The sequence below is a fragment of the Belonocnema kinseyi genome, chromosome 3, assembly GCF_010883055.1.
Source record: "Belonocnema kinseyi isolate 2016_QV_RU_SX_M_011 chromosome 3, B_treatae_v1, whole genome shotgun sequence".
Lineage (NCBI taxonomy): Eukaryota > Metazoa > Arthropoda > Insecta > Hymenoptera > Cynipidae > Belonocnema > Belonocnema kinseyi.
In genome coordinates this window covers 60,166,451-60,172,416 of record NC_046659.1, presented here as the reverse complement: position 1 = coordinate 60,172,416, position 5,966 = coordinate 60,166,451, and the positions used below count along the sequence as shown (strand labels likewise).

Here is a 5,966-nt window from a genome sequence, read left to right as displayed (position 1 = left end):
ATTACTTATCTTTAAGTACGTTTCCGGATTTTCTAGTAACTGCATATCGAAGCACAATTTTAAGAAAGTGCATTTATACCAAATTGAAAATTTTCTATTTTGCTTCTTCTCCAACCGAGCATATAAGAGACTGCTCTCTTTCAGATTTTCCACGGAACTGTTAAGGAAAAGACAAGATAATGTAAGGGTCGAATTACGACTGCGTCATATCCGAGAGTCGTTAAAAATCGTCCTGTTTAAGTTTCTCCGAAAACCCATAAATACACACACATCACACACACACACACACACACACACACACACACACACACACACACACACACACACACACACACACACACACACACACACACACACACACACACACACACACACACACACACATACATATTGAGAGTCAAGAAAATTTCAATTCCAAATGTGCAAAATTGGAGAAATATAAAATGTAAATCCAGAAAAAGAATAAAAACAGACCAAAAAGACTAATTTTCAAGAAATATTCAAATCCGAATCACAGCCAAAAACAGGTATTTTCGATAAAACAGTTGAATTTTCAACAATATCGATAGATTTTCACTTGAGAAGAAAATGTCAAGCAACTAAAACAGATCAGTTTTCAATCAAGACATTTGTACCCCCAATTAAAAAAAAATTGAATTTTCCACCGAATAAAAATAATTTTTAAACGAAAAGGATGAATGTTGACAGATTTGTCGAATTTTGAAGAAAATAATTCAGTTTTGAGCCAGGTAATATAATTTTTGACAAAAAAAAGAACCATTAACAACAAATTTCATTGCAGGCGTCGCGACTAGAAAGAATAAGTATGCACACATATTCATATACATATACATATATGTATATATATATATATATATATATATATATATATCTTTTAGTAATGTAATACAATTATCGCAACTCGTGTGAAGGCAGCCCTCGCTTCACTCAAGCAGCAAAATTCACACTTGTTGCAATCGTCGTGTTTCATCCCTTGTAATGAAACATACTACTGCAAATGTGTCGATGTTCATTCTTCTTTGGAAATCTTTGTTGGTACTTTTTATATTCTTTCAAAAACAAAACTTAGGTATTCCAAAAAAGTGTTGAAGCAAAGTAAAGGTTTATAATAAAGACTTATCCATCTGTATTGCCCATTTTTTAAATTTTGCACGAAAAGATATTATCCTTTTTTTGTCTTTGCCAACACTATTTTCGATTGTGATCATTTCGTTAAGAACTGGAGGAGAATGTCGTGCTGAGAAAAAAATGTTGTGGATTGACATCCGAAAAAGTACAACCAAAAATTTAAAAATAGGTTAGTATCTTCTGTTCTCTTCTTTATTTAAAAATTCAAAACTAAATTTTGAGCGATTTTAATGACTTGCTAAGTTTAGGCTTTCAGAATTACTAGCTATTCGCTAATAAAACGTGATAACAAAATATGTTTATCATTATGGAAGAATTTTTTTAAATTTCATATTTTTTATTATTGTTTGCTAGCCAAAAATATAGATATCTTTTTAAGTTATCTTATAATTTACATAAAACATAATTAAATGATAGTCAAATACCTTAGGTTTTATCTAGATGATAACTACAATTCTATGTCCACGAATTAAACCGTGATTAAAAAAATAGAAGCAGCGAGGAATCGATACAGGTAAAGGTGGAAATTCACATGGAGTGTTGCTCTGATAAAACGCTGTACGACAGAGCGTACATGACTAGATTCGATAGTTCTATATAAAAATTAACAAAAAATCACATAGTTAGATCGGTGATAGGAGACACGAATAGTTAAATATTCAGTCAATATTACCCTAACAATGTATACTTTGAAAAGATAAGAAAGACAGGTAAAGTAGGGCACGTAGCGTTTCCCTACCTAGAAAAGACTGGCCTAATCCTCGACAAAAATAACATACCGATAAAATACCACGTCAAAAGACTTTAATTTAGTAAGTCAATAAATTGTGATCTATTTATAGACTCTAAAAACTCACAAGTACCATTGAGATTTTCCATGAGTCTCCCAAATATGGATTTAAAAAATATCAGTCATACGCAAAACATAATAAAATACTGGCATCTAGCTGGAAAAAACCTACGCAAGCAAACATTTATATTTTGGAGGACATATTTTGGTTGTGACCCTCTAAAAAAAAATAAAACGACGCGTAGATACCAAAAATAGAAAAACAAATATTGATGGGTGTGTTATATATAAAATAATCCATCACTATAGCTAAAAAACAAAGATGTGACCAAGAACCTATTTTTTTAAAGCTGTAACAATTATTTACAACTAAAATGACAGATACATGACGTGTAATCGAGAGACTAATTTATGAAAATTATACTTAGTGAACTACAAACTGTTTATACTGTTACGAAATTTTAAGTAATACTGACCCATTTCCAGCTCGTTCATAAATCTGATAAATATAGAAGAAAAATATTAATAATAAATTATTTGTAATCAACATGACTAATACGTTAAGTATATTCAAGACTGTTCAAGATTCTCATAAATGTGTATAGAACAAATAATAATAAAAAATTATTTATAACCAAATTAACAAATACGTTTCGTATATTTGATCAAATAATTTAGGTAAATTATACTAAGTAAAATACGAACTGTCTGTTATCACGGAATTTTGTGTAATACTTAGTTACGATAGTAACTAAGCGAATTAAATTGACCCTTACTTTTTTTGTAAAAGCGATGCATCTTTAGTTTTATCGGCTGTAATGTTGAGTGCGTGTTTCTACAAAAAAATATTATTTTAAACTGAACTAATTCCCTACCTACAAATTAAAAAACACACTTAAAAGCCTATAAAAAAAACTTGAAGCCAATAGAGTAATAGGCGTTACATTGTATGTTATTTGTTACATTGTGCTATATCGATTATAAATTGTTTTATATTTGTTATCGTATGTGTGTAACAGCGTTCTAGAATTATTATAGAACGCGAAAAACAGTGTTTTAATAAAATCATTTAATATTACATTTTACCAAATTTAGTTGAATCCGTAAAAATATTGGTTATTTTTTTTTTAATTGCATCTTGCAGCGCAGGCAGTGTTTGAATATTTATGATCTTTTTGGAGCAAGCTTAGTCTTTCTTTGAATATAGGGAAAAAATTTCCAACTGTCTTATATAATAAATGAGTAAAATACTACTGAAATATACATTCAAAATTATATTTTGAAGAACAGTAAATTGTGGGGCATTTTAGTGATTCTTTAATGGGAGCAAAGTCTAGCAAACAGTTAAAAAGTGGTTCTCAGTTGTTCCAACATTTGATCGTAAACTTCCAAATAAAATTATAGGCCACTATTTACTTGAATTTAAAACTTTAATTCCATTGGTAATATTAGATACATTGGAGACTTATTGAAAAGTATATAATTTTATAATTACCTTGGTTGTTTAAATCGATGAAACCCATCCGAAATAGGGGATTCCATTTTTATTTTTTATGACCGAACTTCACAGAATTAATTGTCCCTTGTTTTAAAAGCCACAATTAAATAGTATTTAAATAAATTAAATAGTGATAATGCTTCATGTATAGACACACAGTGGCGCGTAAAATCTTGAAGAAAAGAGTAGCAGGTGGCGAACGTCTATGCTACAAGGAGATCCAAAGTTGATATGAGTCTAAGATTAAGGAACTGTTAAAATTATATTTACGAAGCATAGAAAAATGTTGAAAAATGGACCTTGCAAATGCCGCACCGGTGAAACACGTTAGTTTACTTTTCCCGCTCCGAAATTGTGTAAAATGTATGAAAGGAGTTTACGACAGTAGAGCTGAGAAAAAAAAGGTAAACACTGCTGCGATGAGTAAATAAAAATTCTAGCAGAATGTGGAGAATGGGAGATAAGGTAGTGGATAATTAGATAAGAAATAAGGAAACAATTTTAAGAAAAAGGGGGAGGGAACGAAAAACATTTTGATTAATCATAATGTAAAGAAAGGAAGTATTTCAGAAAAACATAGTGACACGTGTTTAAAATTGGAAATAATAACCGCTTTATTTGGTACTCTCTACTGTTTAGTCTAGTATTACGGAATTTTTCATATGGGGCTGTTCTTATTGAAACTTTCGTACACATCTTATTTCGCCTTTGCCCCCAGATTTATAAGGGAATAAAAGTTGACAATTTTTCCACCCCCTTTTACAACGCACAATCCCCCTTTTCAACCCCCTGACCCATTTCCCACTAGTCAACCTTGGAGGTCAATACAACCTCAAAACTGTCAAATATGTTCATCTCTTTCAACTTTTGAAAGTGCAAAACAGAAACAAATGACGGTTAGTATTTTTAATAATATTGATACGCAGTAAGGCTAGTATAACGACAAATTCTGTAACACGAGTCATAAGGATTCAGCCACTGGTACGGCAATTTTCATGATACTAGAACTAGAATAAACCTAGCTACTTAACCGGTTAATCTTACGTAAAATTTCATAATAATTAATTATGGGCGCTGGGCATTTGGCTAATATCCGGGAAACCGGGACGGGTACTCGATTTTTCGGGAAAACCCCGGGTAATGATACAAAATTCCGGTATCCGTACCCGACTAATCGGGTAATACCCACCCTCACAACAAAATGATATACAGTGAAACTCTTCTATAGCACCGATTTTGGGGCTAACGGTAGGTGGGAACTAACTCATTATAGCCTGCTTCGCTTTTGTTTTTTCACGCCTGACTGTTCGCTTGAGTGAATATCTTGGCAGGACACATAATATCCCGAAACATGTCCACCATACGATATCTACTAAATAAAATATGTCATGTGCGGATGTATACAGTTTTGACAATTGAATCCAATATTTCTGGAATGCATATTAATTTAAATATGTTGAATGCTTGAAATCATAAAGATTTACAAAAATCCGCTTTATATATACAAAACCTGAAATATACGTTTTTTCGAATTCGCAAGTTACTTTTATAACCAACAACAGTCTAATTGCAATAAAAAACAAGTCATTTTCTGAAAAATTAAAAGTTGGCTATTACTGTATCTAAACGTATAACCTCTAAATGGCGTAATTTGGAGATCGCACATTTCACTATGAGTATAATGGAAAAATCTTTTTTTACAACAAACTTCACTTATTATTGCGCGATCATTTTCGCACGTTGACAGCCATGATGGAATTTACCTGGAAGTGACTTTAAACTTTAAAGGGGACTCTACTATTATTCTACTCTATATAATGTTATACTTGGCACAAAATCTCTGAAAAATACTTAATATTGTTAAATGATGAGGTAATTTATTTATACGATTAAATATACATAAATTGGCAGCAACTTTGTACCCTATAATTCGCAAAATTCTGAGCAATATTAGGATGTGCCTCGGGATGTGCGCAGGATGTTCTAGGAGATCAAAATGAGATATCTCGCCGATATCTCATGCTCTGAAGGCAGGTATCTGTAATATTAAAAAATAATCAAAGGAATTTTGAGTGGTTTGTCAAATTAAGAAGAACTTTATTTTTCCTAAGTCGGTCTCAAATTTTAAACACGTCTTATTTTTACGTTTTTGATTACAATTTTTGTTTAGAAAATTGTAGTAGTATATATAGTCATTGAGATTACAAAAGTAAATAGTTTGAATATAATACAAGTCGATAAAAATATAATTTAAAAATTATTTTTCCTCATAACCAAGTAGCAATTCCGAGAAAATATATTTGGGTCTCGCCACATTATGAGAAACATGATAAAAATGGTGTATTTGTCAGGTGCTCAATTTGACGTACAAAAATATCTTATAATCATTCAACCTCGGCAATGATTCAGCATTTACAGAAAAAACCTTCATTGAAAAAGGTGCAAATTCATCAAAAAGGTTTGTCGTATCGGAAATTGAGAATGAATAAATATTAAAAGATTATTTTCAAATAATTAACATATACCTTT

At 31.1% G+C, this 5,966-nt stretch overlaps 1 protein-coding gene across 1 annotated transcript in view; it reads right to left on the bottom strand.

Annotated features, from left to right (window-relative positions):
- LOC117170259 (bromodomain-containing protein 4-like) overlaps positions 1–3,467 on the bottom strand; it is a 50,034-nt gene extending 46,567 nt beyond the window's left edge. Inside the window, exon 1 of the mRNA XM_033356910.1 lies at positions 3,435–3,467. The gene's annotated coding sequence lies outside the window, so the exon portion shown is untranslated. The remainder of the gene's footprint in view (positions 1–3,434) is intronic.
- Between the last annotated feature and the right edge of the window lie 2,499 nt (positions 3,468–5,966).